Source organism: Tympanuchus pallidicinctus, unplaced genomic scaffold, assembly GCF_026119805.1.
Source record: "Tympanuchus pallidicinctus isolate F22 unplaced genomic scaffold, pur_lepc_1.0 scaffold19, whole genome shotgun sequence".
Classification (NCBI taxonomy): Eukaryota; Metazoa; Chordata; class Aves; order Galliformes; family Phasianidae; genus Tympanuchus; species Tympanuchus pallidicinctus.
In genome coordinates this window covers 4,894,807-4,912,422 of record NW_026294710.1, presented here as the reverse complement: position 1 = coordinate 4,912,422, position 17,616 = coordinate 4,894,807, and the positions used below count along the sequence as shown (strand labels likewise).

General features: G+C 38.9%; 1 protein-coding gene across 2 annotated transcripts in view; it reads right to left on the bottom strand.

The window, feature by feature from the left end:
* RELN (reelin) overlaps nucleotides 1–17,616 on the bottom strand; it is a 267,668-nt gene that overhangs the window by 205,180 nt on the left and 44,872 nt on the right. The gene's annotated exons all lie outside the window — the stretch shown is intronic.

Below are 17,616 nucleotides of genomic sequence, written 5' to 3'. Positions count from 1 at the left end.
ATTTACAAATTAGCTTTCACCTACTAAGGTCAGCTACTGATAAGAACATATAAAGTTATGAAGCTCTTACAAAAGCTGAGTAAACACTAAGTTAGCTGAGTTAGCCCTTGATAACTTCCATGGGTATGATTCAGACCACTCAAAGCTAAACTATAAATGCTTAATGAGGCAGTCCTCACACCACAGATGATTACACTCCTTTAATAAACAATGCAGAGAGATAGCTGCCTGTGATGAGCTCCACAGAATGCTATCTGGAATTTGTGGGAACTTGTGTCCCATTCAGGTACACAAAAATTTGAAGTATGCCTTGATACAGAACAGAAATACAGAACACACAAAACATTAATATATGTAGCAAAAGCAGATTGATTCCCCTCAGCTAAGAAGAAAAGGGAGGAGTTCTTTTTCTTGTCAGCAAGCACCTTTTTTTTTTTTTTTTTTTTTTTTTTTTTGCACTCACTATCAAAAAAAGACTCATGTCCACAACTTAAAACAAATTTCTAGATCTATATATTCACAGCAGATGTGGCATTCAGACATTTAAAATTTTTTTATAACTAATTCTATGCAGTGTGGGAAAATGGAAATTTTTAGAGATGTGTAACTTGGGCAGACAGGTCTAGCAGAACCATATTGTTAGGGATAACTGAAAAATAGAGTGGGCTGAAATGAAGAGAGATCATGGTAAATCTCTGAGAACCAGTGGCAGGTAAGGTCATTTTTTTTTTTGTTGCTTCTCCAGGTTCTTTGAGACCAAGAAGGTAACTGATATCAGGGAAGGACAAGGTCATCTGACTGCAGGACCATCCTGAACTGAGGTGGGTATGTAACAGTGGTGAGTCTACAACCATAGAAACCAGCAAAGACATGATTTGCAACTGGCAAGTAGTGACTGATGATGGAAACTGCACTGAATCAATAGCATGAATGAAATCAGCAGAAATCACAAAGACAGAAACAGTTTACTGAACTTTTAATAGACGTCTGCATCTAAACAATCCTAATAGTTCAGTGAAGACTGAAGCATCAAAGCTTTCTTGTCCCAAACGAAAATGATACCTTCTCCACTTTAATTTTTTCAGCATCTTATGAAAGGTGCTGTATTAGTAAAGGAAATTTGAAGATTATCTCCAACATTCCCCACAGATACCATGTGAAATGAAAAATTCTCTCTTGGTGAAGTGGAGCATTTTAATATGATACATTATACGGAAAAAGCAGGAGATCATTGAGTTGCTTGGCTCTGCTCAAAGCTGTACCTGAAGTGCCTCAGAGCACCTGCACAAAAAAAAAAAAAAAAAAAAGACTAATTGTTAACTAAATTGCTACAAGTATAGTTGTACATATAATTGTGCTTCTTATCAGCATAGGTCTTCTTTGGATGTCAGGGGGAAGTTCTTTAGAGAAAGATTGGTGAGGTGCTGGAACAGGTTGCCCAGAGAGACTGTGGATGTTCCATCCCTGAAGGTATTCAAGCCCAGGTTGGATGGGGCCCTGGGCAGCCTGGTCTAGTACCAGATCTGGATGTTGGTGACTCTGTCTGTGGCAGAGGGGTCTCATATTGACCACCAAAGGCTGACTTACAAGTTTCCATCTATTTTGTACAAGCTATTTGTTTTAACTACATTTGGATTCCTGGATTAATTTTTCACAAGGAAGAAGACGCGCTTTGATTTGCATAATCTCATCTCTTGGTTCTATTCTCATCCCCCACTTCTCCTTCATTCTCTTTGCTTCAGCAAACCTTCAATTCCCAGCCTTTCCATCATTATCTTCTTTCCACTCTCCTTGCTTCCACACTTCTTGTAGACCTAGAATATCCCCATATTGATTTGTTCTACAACACATCCCTTTGAGCTGTTTCCTTAAGATCTCAGATTAGTTTTTGATGAAGAACTGCAGTAGAGAGCTGTCTTCACCTTCCTTCTTGCTAAGAACTAGACCCAACAAATTACCAAATATTCTGTAGCAAAACCAGGACTCGTGAAATCCAGTGTACATTGGTCTCTCTGTCACTGATCTCTTCAGAAAGAAAGGTGTGCTCACAAAATCCTAAAGCTCCTGTGCATATCTGTCAAGTACTAAAGAGTCTTGGAGCTGATATGTCCAAAAATAAATGAAAAAATTATGTTCATTGCAATATGACATCATCAAAAGAGAATTCTTCCCTACATTGTGCAGCATTTGGCTGAAAATGAAATCTGCACACTTCCAGTTGGTTCATGACAATTACCAATTCTCTTTATTTCATAAAAACCCATTATGTGAAGGACCTTGATGTTTTCAGTGTCGTTTAAACAAAACTGGCCTATGTTATAATTAAACTTTGATCAATTTTTTAATGGGATCTCGAAGGAAAACAGTATTTGACTAAAAGAGGCATTCTTCTACATGTATTAATCAAGTGAATTCTTGTTGAACTGCTTGAATTTCATATAATCACACTTCTCCATTGTTAATTAGCAGAGCAGGGAAATGATAGAATCTGCTGCAACGCTTTTCTATTGCAACCTTTTCTTTTGACTGTCAACACCCATTTACTTGTTTAGAGAATATTAAGGACACAAAAAACAAGTTCAAAGAGAGGTCATGAAAAATCTCTGACAAGTAGCAGAAAATCACTATTAGAGTTTCCTGAAGCATCTTATTTAAAAACACAACTTTCTTATATTCAAATTAGTCCAATATAATATCAAAGCATACATTTATGGCACTAAGAACTTGAATCACTTAGACCAGCTGTCACTTATGAATGGCCATTCAATAGCACTTTCATGAGTGTTGCTAGTTATTAGCATTTTCATCAGTTACATGAAAGCAGATACGAATCACCAACAGCAATATTTTCTGAGTTATATAAACATAAGTGGGAATTAATCCTGAGTCACGTTAGTCAGGTGAGATATGGCAAACAGAATGTGACTCTTTGGTAAACAGTCTACTTTAAAAGCAAAGCAAAACAGAAGAGAATGCGCACAAATCTGGAGGAATGAGGAATGGAGAGGTGCCAAAATACCTTGACGGGGGTTCATATTCTAAGAATGAAGCTGAAAATTGCCACAGCCTGGTGAAAGGCTAATAAGCCTTATACCTTTTGCTTAGACATGAGGAAGATTCCTTACACTAAAAAACTTAGTGTTCAGTCACTGTAGGTTATAATTTATTTATCAGAACTGAGGAGTGATTTGATTTCAGTAGATAGGTATCCTAACATAAAGAAAATCTGACTCATAAAGGATTTCTAGGTGTTGCTTAAGAGGTATCGCAGGAACGAGATCCTGGGAGCTTAACAAGCCACATTAAATTTAGAAATTAGGCAACTTTTTAAGCAGGGAGTATGGCTGACCACTGGAAAAGAAAAAGAAAAAAAAAAAGGAGACAATGTGGATACTTTCCCTCTTGTACTGAGCACAAGATCATGCACTTTAGGTAATGACAAAAATGCTTTCAGCTCTAAGACAGAAATGACCAAGAAGGCGAAAGCTCGAAGCAAATCATTCAATCACAGTCTTTCAATGACCTGCTGATATGAAAAAAGGCAAATTCTGTCTTAGAATGTATTCACTCAATTGTTTTCAGTAATAATGGGGAAGTTAGTACAGTACTGGTAAAGCATTGCCAAGACACCGCTTCAGTTGTTGTGCATAATTATGAATGCTCGAGTTCAAAATATTAACTTAGGCTGGAGCAGCTGCAGAGAAGGACTACATGGATGATGAGAAGAATATAAAATATGCCATAAAATAAGTCAGAATAAGCTCATCTTGTTTACAGAGAGGATGACTACTGCTATACATAACGGAGTTGTAAAGAAGCTGTTTAAGACAAAGATAATTTCTGTATAAGAACAAAGAGGAGAAACTGGACTCGAATACATTTACCATAACTTACAACCTTCCTAATCACCAGGCAAATGAAGTATTGAAACAATTTTGCAATAGGAATTCAGGCAATAAAAAGACTTCAGCCAGCTTTAAGTCAAAGCTTAAATTCAGACATTCAAGCTCCCAAATTGCTGTTGTGGGGGTCAGAGCCAAATAGCAACATCCCCTCCTGAGGATGGTTCCTGGTCACCACAGTGCTCAGCTATTAAAACAGGACAAATGTCCACAAAGTAAAGCTCAAATTCCATGCAAGATGCCACAGTGGGAGGGACTCGTAGCAAAGATCATATACAAATATTTAGCATTTAGATTTAGCTGGCAAAAATTTAAAAATCTGGCTATCAAGCAAATATTCTCTATTTCTATTGTAATTCACAGGAGTCGGAAGCATTGCTTCAGTCACAAAAAAGGCAAATTAACATTTATTAATAACATTTCAATTTAAAGTTCTCTGACTTGTTTAAATGATGCCGTTTCCTTTCTTGTTGCATGTGAAATGGTACAGTAGTGTTTTACCTAACAGCAGCACCCTAACTGCATATGGTGTTTTCCTTCCAAAATCTGCTTTTTTATAAAGGTCATTTCAATACATTGGCTTTCTGAAACACTTCAGATCTATTGTTTGTCCTCAGGGCACAAAAAATACAAAATCTGCTTATGAAGAGTCTAAGCCATCTTCTCTTGTTTAGAATGATTCTTAAACTACACACAGCTTCCTCTGCTGCTATCAGTTTTTGTTTCCTTGCACATCATGGCTGCTCTAATTAGAGTGATAATTTCTCCTTTTCTTATTCCAAAAACTATAACAGGACTGTATGTTGAAAAAATGACTCAAGAAATAGCTGCAAGTAAGATGGACTAGGATTTATTGTGAAGAGCAAGTCCTTCTATGACTAGAATTACTATTAATTTTTTGTAAAACAAGGCACTTTTGCTCATGTGGTTGTGAGAACCCATATAATCAGGCCTACAATTATTTCCCCTGAAAATATCCACTTAACAATGTCTCTTTTTTACCAGTTCAGAGTTCATGGTTTTTTCTGGTGCCAACACTCACTGTTAAGAGGTTTTATTTTCTGATAAAGATAATACTATGCTTTTTCCTTTATTAGTAAAGAAAGGAGGAATTTCTTCTCAATTAAAATAGGCAATAAGAATAAACACGAAGCACAATGTCTTGTTTGTACTAGACAGTGATTCACGAATGTGAGCATTAGTTGAATGAAGTTTTAACACATTTTGATCTATGGATGGGATTTTTAAAATTATAGGCATTTTAATTGTTTTCTTTGAAGCTATTTATATTTCATTTCACCTATCAAGAAATACGTGGGATAATCACAGAAGCATAATTGTAAATAGGTTACAACATGTAGGACTCAAGAACCTGGCCCTCTTGTCACTGATCAGCAGATGCCTCCATTGGAAATTGCAAATTGCAGTTTAAAATTAAATGCTTTTGGAGTCATTCACTGCAGTCTGGAATTCAGCCTTTAAATACACATGGGAAACCATCGAATGTGAGTCAATAACACAGTGCATGAAAAGCCACTCATCCTGGCGAGACTCTTCTGCACCAGCTTTTGAGAAAGTACTTCAGAATGTTTGCAATAGCACAAATACCACAGCCAGCATAAAATCAGACAGTGTTAACAAGAACCTTTCCTCCTTTTCTTATCCTTTACCAATAAGATAATGTTAAATAGAATTGTATTTAATACATTAATTTGCTTATTAAACAATAGAGTTCCTCTACGTAATTTTTAAGCTACACTTTAACCATAGCTGCACTTCAGCTGCTTCTAAGGCTGAGTGAGACTGAGACTGAGATTGAGACTGTAAGTGTTCTGTTTCCCAAACCAGACAATGCCCTGAGTCTCAGAAGGTGAAAAACATGGGTCCAGACCAAGACATTGCATACGTGCTGCTTGAGTTGGGCCTGGCTCCCTGATGGAGTCTCTCAGTCTCTATAAGCCAATCTGTTCCATCCCTCCATGTTTACTAAATCTAGCTAACTTTTTTTCCACATGAATTTGTCCTTGAGCAGAGCTGTCCACCAACTCAGCTGCTTCAGTAGTTGCCCAACTCTCTAACACACCTCTCTGTTGGCCCTGAAGAACACTTGCTTGCCTTACCAAGCACAGCTAGTCCAAGAACGAACAATATGACCAATACCAAACTGTACAGTTACCCCTGCAGCATTTGCATTCCCAATGCTGCATATGCTTTAGGTCTTACATCAGTCAAGTAAAGAAGCAACTGTGCCACCAGTTTCAGGGTCTTCTGGTGCTCATTACCACACAGGAGATTCCTGTCACTCAACTTCGAATTTCCAGTGTGTTGAGGTTCGCAGCTGAGCTACTCACCTTAGTTCCTATTAAAAGCAGTGGCAAGAAATAATGACTTGGATATAAATCATCTGTCTAGTTTAGATGGTCACTGCAGAGTAACATGACAAATGTCCCCAAAATGCCCATTTTTGTCCTCCATGCAGAAAGGAAGCTGGGGGGAACCAGCTCAGCTATTTACCACAACCTCCTAATTAACTATGACAGATATCTTTCAACATTCCTTTGAAAGAATAGCAGCTAATGTCAGAAAATTAGACCTTCAGAAGTGCTTTGCATGTCAGTGTCAGTCGTTGGAAAACAGGGAACTTCAAGGCACATCTGTATGTGAATGCCTCAGCTTCCAGACAGTCACCCAAATCCCCTACACAGAAAGTACTGAATGAAGGGATCCTCAGAAATGAATGAGAAGATCCATCTATGAGTAAAATACAGAAGAAAAACATTAAAAAAATCCTGGTTTTAAAAATGTAAAGTTGTAATCATTAAGTCTTCCAGAAATACTTATTTTGGATAAAAAAAATGGAAAAGTTCTTGAATCTTGCATATACTGCTCAGTTAGAGTATTTCAGCAGAGCAAATAAACATTTATTTGGACCGTGCTAAGCAAAAAGTTACTTTAGATTATCATACATTTGATAAATTCTTCAGTGCAAATCTAAATTTCATATTCATGCTAAATCTTCAGCCAAACTTCAATTAGAAGCTAGCATGCATCTCTTTCATAATCCCAGGGAAAACTGCAGCTAAAGCAACTTTCTTCTGTGTAGTACATCCAAGTTTATTTTGGTTGGACTCTGGCAAATTATGACTGAAGGTTTTTAAATAGTTCACTACATCTTTGCTCTCGTAAGCAAATATTTTGACAAAGCTGCCTGAATGATTGAATTATGACTACTGTGTGTTCACCATCCCTCTGATACTACTTATTACATGTTCAGTGATAAGTTTAAGTAGGTAGTTAACAAGGAAGAGTCTAAATCAAGACCTTTATTATGCAATCTAGTATAGTTTCATTTCTAGAGAGAAAATGCTTTTTTTTTAATATGTGCTGAGCAAGCAGATGGAATATTTCAACAGATCCACCATTCACATCAAAATTAAAAATTTAAGCTTAATCTTTCTAAAAATTAAGATTTGCAGAATAAAACAACTTTTAGGTTTTTGGTTTTTTTTTACTTATATTCTTCATCTTAACAGCTATTGCTGTCAGTATTTATTGATTCAATCTTCTGATAATCACGTCATCTTTTCTGCACGTCACAGGACATCAAGGTGACTATGATGCCATGCAAGTGGAGTATGACTCTAATGTCACAACACGTTTGTCCAGAAACAAGCATATAACAAATCTCAATGTTCAAAAAGCAAAAAGCTGACTTTATTAATAAACTGCTACTTTTAAAAGATTCGTTATTTTTATTAATGCTGGCAATGTAGCATTGCCAAGGAATTATTTAAACAGTTTTAAATAAAGTAGAATACAACTAGAGTGTTTAGACCCAGATGTATAGATGTATTCCCAAAACATCACAAGATCTTTCAACATCCAGCTACTTAACTTGATATGATTAGGAAAAAAAAACCAAACCATTCTCAAAAACCTGCAAAACATCTTTACCTTCCCACAGTGAGGCCCAGTGTCATGTTTATGTATTGCCCCTATTTCTCCTAATATTTGTTTCCTGCAGGCATTCGACATCTCAGGGTTGGGTTTATGAAGAAAAATGCTTCCGTTATAGGCTGCCCTAGATTTTAGTAATATCTTATCTTTCCTAATGGGGGCAGGATTATAGTATGTTGATTCACTTGACAAATGTTAAATACCATTCTTTGTGGGCTGTAACGAGACGAAAAAGTTGTGTTTTATTTTTTCTCTCAAAGCTTGCATTGTGAGGCCTTTTTGGTGATAAAACTCTAACAATTTTGAATTATTAAGGGGGAAGTGGTGGCTATCACAGTACTTCTGCTTATGATTGTAAAGAAGCTTTTTTGGGGATGCGGCTTGAAGGAGCTGACCACTGCAAAAGGCGATAATGCTTGTGCACAACAACGAAGGCACCACTCCCTGCTGGACTACCTGTTGGGCCAGGTATGTCACACTAGCAAAGAGAAAAAAAGAAGAAAAAAAACCTGAGAAACCTGAGGGGAGAAAAGGCTCTTGCTAAACTAAGGACTTTGGAGAAGAAATACCAAAGAAACCTTTGATGGAGGAATTCCCTGAGGGAAAGAAACCTCTTTCGAAGAACCCCCAGGGGCCTGCTTGCTGCAAAGCTTCCTGGCTTTCTGCCATCCCCAGCAGTGACGAGTTCCTGAGATCAACAGATGCACTGCGAGCCGTGCTGGACCCATGGTGGTGATATCTCTCTTGCTTTCTACAAAGACTCCTTGCTTCTATTTCCTATCTCCTTTCTATTGCCTGTCTTCCCTTACCCATCTATCTAAGCAAGTAGGATTTGTAATAAACAGGTTGGGCTACCATATGACCGGTTCTGTCTTAATCTTGCTGTCAGGTATACGTATATTGAAAGAACCTCCTCTCTCTCCTATAAATTGGAGTGAGACAAATATCTTAAAGTTATTGTTTTAAGTTAAAGATCATCATTTCTTTTTACAAGCAAAAGTCAGTGTTCATATGAGAGGATTCTAAGAGTTCATCAAAACATTTAAAAGCAATCAGTAGGTAAATTAACAAAATGTGAACACATTTAAAAAAAAAAAAAAAGTTATTTTTTTCTCCTTTTAATAACTTTACAAAATAAGGTGCCTGGATTGACACAGGAACCTTAGAATAATGGATTTTGTTCAGTAATAAAATCCAGCTGAGCAGAACTGAGAACCAGCCCTGTCTCAAGGAGTAAGAATTTCATGTCAGAGCTTGCACTTTTTCTTCCAGGTGATTTTGTAGCAAGGACAATTGGACTGAACTCAATGTAGAACCAACTCAGACCCTTGCAAGGTGATGTTCATTTATGAACAAGTGCCTTTTGGTAATTTTCACTTCAATCTATCCTCAAATTTTCCAACTTCTAGAATGTACTGCAACATTACTGTGTCGGTAAACTCTTGTTCTATTGTGACAAGCTATGAGAGTGACCTTGTGCCAATGCAAAGGTATAATGTTTTGCCTCATGTGCAAGTTTGTAAATGACACAGAACTTGTAGGACTGTCTGACATGCCAAAGTTGTGCTGCTGTCCAGAAGGGCCTCAGCAGACAGGAGAGGTGGGTTGATGCAGCCGTGTGAAGTTCAACAAGGAGAAGCGCAGAGTCCTGCCCTTGAGAAGGAACCTCAGCACCGGGACATGCCGGGAGCACCTACCCAGAAAGTAGTTCTGCCAAAAAGAAACTGGGGGAGCCAGCAGCGTGCCCTTGCTACATTAGACAAAGTACTGCCAGCAGATTAAGGATGTGATGCTTCCCGTCTACTCTGCGCTAGCGAGGCACATCTGAAGTGCTGTGTTCAACTCTAGGCTCTCCAGTACAGGAAGGACACAGACAGAGTCCAATGAAAGATGATGAAGATACTGGAGCACCTCTTCTGTGAGGAAGGCTGAGAGAGCTGGACCAGTTCAGCCTTGGAGAAGGGAAGACACAGGGGAATCCCCTGCACCACCTGAAGGGAGGGTGCAAAGAGGACAGAGCCAGGCTTCCTCCAATGGCTTGCAGTGCCAAGACAAGAGGTGATAGACACAAACTAGACCAAGAAGGTTCCATCTGAACACCAGGAAGCACTGCTGTGCTGTGCAGTGACAGATCACTGACACAGCTGTCTGGAGGCTGTGGGCCTCCTCCACTGAGATGTCCAGAAGCTGCCTGGCTGTGCCAATGCATACCCTTCTCCGGGTGTCCCTGTTGGGGCTGAATTGGGCCAGATGGACCCTGAACTCCCTGCCAATATCAGCCACTCTGTGATTCTCCATGAATCTGACAATCCCCTCCTCTCTCTAAAGCCAACACTACCAGCAATGGCTGAGTGGGAACAGCTCTGATTGCTTTTCCATTTGCTCTGTGCAGCACATGATCTGAGAGGCAGCCCTGCTCCCATGCTTACTTCAGCAGCAAGGGCTGAGTAGTTGTATTTATTTCATGTACTTTTGCATCTGATAAAAATACAGCTGTACAATCATCGCCTACAGTTAATAATTCCCTTTTATTAGTTTATTCTTAATATTGGGTTACTCTTTTACAAGACCTGGAACAGATTTTTATTGTGAACTATCTGTGAAAACATACAAACAATTATCAGTCATAATCACAAAAAAAGATAAGCAAACCACAAAATCAACTGCTACAATAGGTGATTATCAGGAGCTTTGCACGAGACTCTTAAGATCCATTTTCCTGTAAGCCTCATCAACTCCACTTCCAAATAAAACATGTTGGCAGATATGGGGAAAGCATTCTGATGACAACATTTGTTTGCCATAATATGCCAGAAATTAGTTTACAAACTTGTCTTCAAAATTACAGAAATAACCATTTCCCAATATCATCTCACATTTACAAGAGGCTTCAATGCATCTTAATTGATGAAGTCCAAGAACCCCGTAATTTCAGTGTGAATATGTGATCACTTCCCAGTAAACACAAAATATAGGGAAAATAATAGTCCTGGCACAACAGGGGAGTCAGGAAAGGGGACTCCAGCTGATTATAGCAACACAACACAGGACAACCAGGCATCACAGAAAGGGGCATGAGACAAGAAGTAATACAGACATGTTAGCAGAGTGATGCTTATGCAGCCACAGGAACACTTGCTTGATATATTCTTGAGGCATAGCCACACAGAATGCTGTTTTAAGATGGCCCTAAATTTCTTGATGATGGCCTTTTCCCCCTACTTTACTACAGCTAATTCTCTGTTGTTAAGATTTGGCACGGAACTTCAACCCATCAATCCAGCTGAACATAGCTCTCAAAGCAATGACAGTGTATTTTAGATTGCCATAAGCACTTACAGGCTCAAGCTAGTCTGGAAATGTCATTTTTCTGAGGTCATTCATGAAAGCAAGCAAGCTGATTTGATCTCTAAGATTCAGAAGCCTGAATATTACCTACGCTGAGGGTTAGGTAAGGTTCAACTGTTGGGAGCTGCACAAGGCTCCTCAGCTTTACCATTGTTCCATCCCAGGAACTCTGAACATCTTTCACCTTCACAAAATTTTGCCATGCAGTCACTGATCCAGTCTTTCTCATTTTTTCTGGTGCCAAGTTTGACATGTAAAGGCTGAGAATGCAGAAATTAACTGGAGTTTGTCAACACAAAAATTGCTGCGCAGTGTGGGAGATCTCCAAAAGACAGACCACAGCTCTCTTAAGGTGATACTGAAATTGCAGGATTCTTAATCACTGCTATTAATTTAATGGAGATAAAGCCACAAGTGCCATCATATGTGAAGTTGTTTGTTCAAAAAAAAAAAAATAAAATTCAGAACATGGTGATTCCTAGCATTCAAAATGCAGCAATTGAAGATGGTATAAGAAGTTAAGGTGAAATAAGGAGAAAGAATTCCTTATGTATAAATGTGTGCATGAATGTACATATATCTAAAAAAAAAAAAAAATTATGTTATTAATGGGACCTAAAATTTGTACACTCTGAAAAGCATTAGCTACAACTTTCAATATGTGTTATAATAGATAAAAATCACCAGCCTGTCAGATTATTTTTTAAGGCAATCTGTACCTTACCATGATCAGAATTCTCTTAGGGATGTGGGGCAGTCCAAAAACTGATTACTTCACAAAGTTTTATGTTGGTTTTTTATTACCTGCATTTTATTAAAAACTAAAATGCAATAAAAAAATCCTATTAAAATTCAATGAACCTCTAAATTCTTCCCTTACCATTTTCTAGCCATCTCAGGGGAGAAAAACAGATGTATATAAGACCTGAAAAACCATTACTACTGAGTAAATGTACTTGCTGAATTGGACCAGCCTCAACATATCAATTAGCAATTTACTTTTGGCTATGTAAAACTGTCTTTAAAGGCATTGCCTTGCTTAAAAAGTACAGATGCCCATTTAAAAGCACTACTGGGCTGTAAAATTTCTCTCTGCCTCCACTACAGTGTCCACCTATCTCCCCATTTGCAAAGCATTAAGTGGTGCTTGCAGTGTTAAATTCCACCTGCACTCATAAATATAAACAGTATTACATGTATCACATTTTATATAGGCTAATTCTCCTTTTCTAGCTTGGCCACTTTGACCAGGTCACAGCTAATAAGAGCTGCAGGTATATTTGTGGGGTTAAAAGCTTGAATTATTTTATTGTCATCTTCATAATGCTTCAAGGAAGTTCGAAATAAATCATGGAGCAGACACCATAATTCAGTTTTATGTATGTTAAATTGCAAAATAACTCAGGGCTTCTCAGCAGATTAGGTAAATTGGATTTTGATGTCCAAGAAGCAGGGCTGAGCTACTGCTGCCAGAGCAGGGAATTGGCAAGTACAAGAGTGCTTCAGAAATGGATGATGGTGTTCAGGCAATAGAACTGGGTTGCACTACACCCAGACTAGGACAATTTAAGCATTTTCTGCAGAAACTGCCTTTCTGGCTATCCTGCCCCTCCACCCATGGGCTATTACTTCTGCCGCAGCCAGGTACACATAGGGAATCTTCCCCTTCAGCAGGTGCACAGTTCCTTGTCAGGAGAGCAGCACTTACTGCTTTTGCCATGGTAGCATAAACATGTTGAGTTAATAAAGCTGAATGGTTTGTTTTTTTGTTTTTTTTTTTAAGAAACAGTCAACTTTTGGACGTAAGTACGTTTATACAGTAATCAAATATCTTGGTAGACAAACTTTGAAAGCTTCATTATGGCTTTTCTACATACTCTTGGCAGAGGGGAGTACCATAAAATTAAACTCAAATGTAAACTTTCCTGACCAATGTCAGCTTGGCACTAACTTACTATTTAATTGACTGTTAACAAATTCTCCAAGATAAGACTACTATATGGATATTTTATCTTCCTGTTAATTGGTAATTATGCATTGGCAGGGAAAACGGTGTTTCTTTCCAATTATTCCAGAACTCAGTGATTATTTAAACTTTGCTAATTAGCAGCAGAGGGCTGGTACAACTTCTGGGCAAATTGTATTTGATAATCCCTATTAAAATATACATGGCAGTAGTTGACTTGTAACAAACTGGAAAAAAAAGTGGCAGTTCAAAGGGTATTAGATACAGCACAAGGCAAGTAGGGGCCTATTAAAACTTCCCCAACTGTTCTAATGAGAATGCCAAGGGTCATTTCTTCCTAGTTTACCATCTGTTTGGTTTCTGGCAAGTATCTCCGGTGTGAAGGGAGGGTCTGGGAGCCCATTTGGCTTGTCACAAAGTAAACCAGGGATCCACAGCAATTTCAGCAAGTTACAGAAGTGCACTTCAAGAGCAGTTTGTGTGTATGTAACCAAAAAAACTTTTTCTCAAGAACTGGCATTTGCTGATTATTCCTTACTTTTCAAAGCTGCGGAAAAGCAAAGAGAGGCAAAGACTGAGCAGGAGGGAGCAGCTTGGTAGGCTCACCTAACAAGAAAAATCCAACAGTTGGTCTTTTTCTATCTCATAATGTTAGCAGGGGATGTTTTCTTTTATCTGTCAAAATCTGAAAGCAAAACATTACCACAGACCCAACAGTGTTTGAGCATGAACTGATGCCAAAACCAAGCCTCCAGAGGCTCAAAACCACGCGCCCGGTGCTGGAGTAGAGAGAGAGTATGGGCACCTCCGACACCTTCAGTGCTTGCTCTGGACCCATGCACCACTGGCACAGCCACAGCACATCCTGATACCCTCTTGCAGACAGCAGTGCAAGTGCCCTTCAGCCACCCAGGCACCACATTGCCCTTCTTTCTCCAGGGATGAAATTGGCAACGCTGTTGATGACTCCCACCTGCAGTAAATCTGCCCTAAGACTGCATGTGTCCTGCGAACCAAATCACAGAGATTCTTCAGCCAAAAATCTTAAAGGGCTTTTGGTTTTGGTCTGCAGTGCAAACATACATAACCAAAACACCAGTGAGAGGATTAGGTGAAGGCTGCCTTAATCCTGTCGAAAGGCAACAGAGTAATTTAGAAGAAAAAGAGCATAAGGTAGAATGTAATGGCAAGAAATTATTTCTGATGATTGTTCTTCCCAGGCATTCTTCGAGGAAATTTATTGCTCAACATACTTTAAGGAATATTTGTAACTCTTTTAAATTAAAACAAAACAAGAAAAAGTTCCAGAGACTCAAGGTATTACTTACAGAATTTGTGATGAACTTAATACAGAAGCAAGGAATTGCAAAGCAGGAAAAATTACAAGATAATCTTCCAAAGAATGATCTTTCATATGCTATTTTTTGTTTGTTTGTTTGTTTCCTAGCACATGGAATTTTCTTCTTCAGGCCCTAAAATGTTTCCAGATAACATCACTCTCATAGACTCTTATGAAGTAGCCCGCAGAATTAAACAAAAGCTAAAATTCATCAGCAGTTTATGACTTCGATTTAGATAGGAGACATCTGTTTTAAAAGGTAGTGACTTATTGTATAAACTTATGCAGAAAATAAGCCCAAATCTTTTGTTAGCCAATTAGGCCTCTGGCAACACTTTTCAGAGCAGGGAGAGCTCGGAATCCACTGTCTCTACCACAAAACACAGAATCTGTATATGGTCTATAGGCCCTTTTAAATTTAGCTTAAAAGGTTAATGTATATATGACTGCTATTATAAAATTACTTGTTTATTCTACACTTATTAAAATGTAAACATCAGTGTAATAATTAATTACGATTCACATAAAATTAGACATATTTTGGCTTAACTACAAAGGTTTACATTTTCTGTAATGAGGACAGATTCAGGTTGTCAGTTGAGGGATTATGCTGTAATCTCCTTTAGTAGAAGAAATAATACTGTGCTCCCTGCTTTCAAGTGCATGTAGTTTTGGAGGAACCCAGTTGCATTTTTGCACTTATCCAGGTTAGATCCCTCTAGCCACCCCCAGCACCACTGAGCCTTAATCTCATTTGCAAGCCACCATTCTCATCAAAACTGACCACTGCTTTTGGATCTTCCGAACATGTTTTTAATTGCTGCTCTTTCCTACTTTTCTGTAATATTTTTTCAAGAAGTCTAGCAGTGGCCATATGTACATCCCACCCCACATGTGGCAGAGTAGCCTTGGTGGGCTCATAAGCACTCAGTGCAGTTACCATGTCCCATGCAGTAGAAAAGAGGCAGAACACCAGCAAGGGCCCTCAGGCTGAAGGGAAGGGAAGGGAAGGGAAGGGAAGGGAAGGGAAGGGAAGGGAAGGGAAGGGAAGGGAAGGGAAGGGAAGGGAAGGGAAGGGAAGGGAAGGGAAGGGAAGGGAAGGGAAGGGAAGGGAAGGGAAGGGAAGGGAAGGGAAGGGAAGGGAAGGGAAGGGAAGGGAAGGGAAGGGAAGGGAAGGGAAGGGAAGGGAAGGGAAGGGAAGGGAAGGGAAGGGAAGGGAAGGGAAGGGAAGGGAAGGGAAGGGAAGGGAAGGGAAGGGAAGGGAAGGGAAGGGAAGGGAAGGGAAGGGAAGGGAAGGGAAGGGAAGGGAAGGGAAGGGAAGGGAAGGGAAGGGAAGGGAAGGGAAGGGAAGGGAAGGGAAGGGAAGGGAAGGGAAGGGAAGGGAAGGGAAGGGAAGGGAAGGGAAGGGAAGGGAAGGGAAGGGAAGGGAAGGGAAGGGAAGGGAAGGGAAGGGAAGGGAAGGGAAGGGAAGGGAAGAAGCACGGGGGTGGAGAGATCCTCCAAAACACAGTCTCAGGGAAAGCTGGGGTGTGAATGATGTCAAGAGTATCAGTGACGATATGGCTTAAAAAAGATGGAGATGACGAGCAGAAATGAAGCCTTAAGGGCAACAGTTAAGGACGTGGCAATGAGTCCCAGATATGCACCCCCCTGATCAGGACATCAGACTGGAAATGATACCAGAGAGATGTCATTGTGGATATTTATTTTATCAAAGGGATCATACAGAGATAGAAATACTGTTCTTAAAGGTTAGATTTAAGGATCATTTATTTACTAAAAATCATCACAGCTTGGCTTGTGAGGTTTCCGGTATGTATTTAAGCTTTATCCTGGTTCCACTTTTAGCTTTACAATTTTAGTTTTACCTTTGTCTGAACCCAGATAATGGTTTAGCTTTGGACAAAAGATGAATAATTAAGACAACTTTTAAGTTCCATCCCCCAAAAGCTGACTCACTTCCCCCTAGAAAAGTTGTTAGAAAGTTTCCCAAATAAATATTTCAGGAAGTTTCTTGTTAGTATAATCCTCCAGAGGAAGCCAAGAAGTATTTATTTGGCTACATAATATATAATGAAAAAGAAAAAAATTCCCAACCTTTATAATTAAACCTGCTAGTATTAACATTTTATCATTTTTCTTCAAAGGTTCTTGATGTGGTTAACTGTGTTAACTGAGAGTGGTTGTGTCTCCATGAAGTGAATTCCTAAATAAGGTGATTAAAAGATAATTGAAGCTACTTGTGGAAAAAAAGGACAGATCTGTGTATGTTGGGAAGACTTCATAGAGTGGGGGGAGACTGGAATGTGATGATAATCTCATGTGACCTCCTGAGTAACATGGACAGAAGCATTTCAGTGCTATTTTTGCAATGGAAAAAGAATATTCTTCCTTACACTGTAAGCAGCTACTATCAACTCGATTTCAGAATATTGCTATCCTTGTACTTTTAAAGGCCCATCTTAGCTCACCACCAACTCTACGCTAAGCCATATAAGTCTTTGGCTTCTGATTTCTGAATCTTATACAGTTCCCAGCTTTAGGAAAAAAAATCATTTCCAGCAAGCTGAGTCTAACCTCAACATCATGATCACTTGCTGGAAAGAAGGAGCAGCTTCTTCGCTAATTAGAAATGATGACACAACAGATGGATCTAGGCTTGCTTGAAAAAGTACTTTATGTTTGTGTCAGAAAATGAAACAATGCCTTTCCTACCTATTAGTATATTCAACTATTTGTTACATATGGTGGAGACTACTCTCTCTTTCTACTGCAAATTGTAGATTTTAAAATATTGTAAAGTTTTGAACTACCAAATTATTTTGAATGCAGATCATATGTGTGTTAAATGTTCTTCAAAAGAGGCCAGCCTTCTCAGCTCTCACTGCAGAGAGCAGTTTTCCATGCTGGGAGCCATCAGTACGTCATGCATTGAACATGCATAGAAATTTAAATTCAAAAGCTGTTGTCTTCACTGTTGCCTTCATCTTTCCCTCACTGTTTATTTCTTACTGTGACTGCAAAGACACACACAAGAGCATAAGCTCTTCTGAAACCTTCAAATCTTTTTTTTTTTTTTTTAATATATATGTAAGCATAGGAGC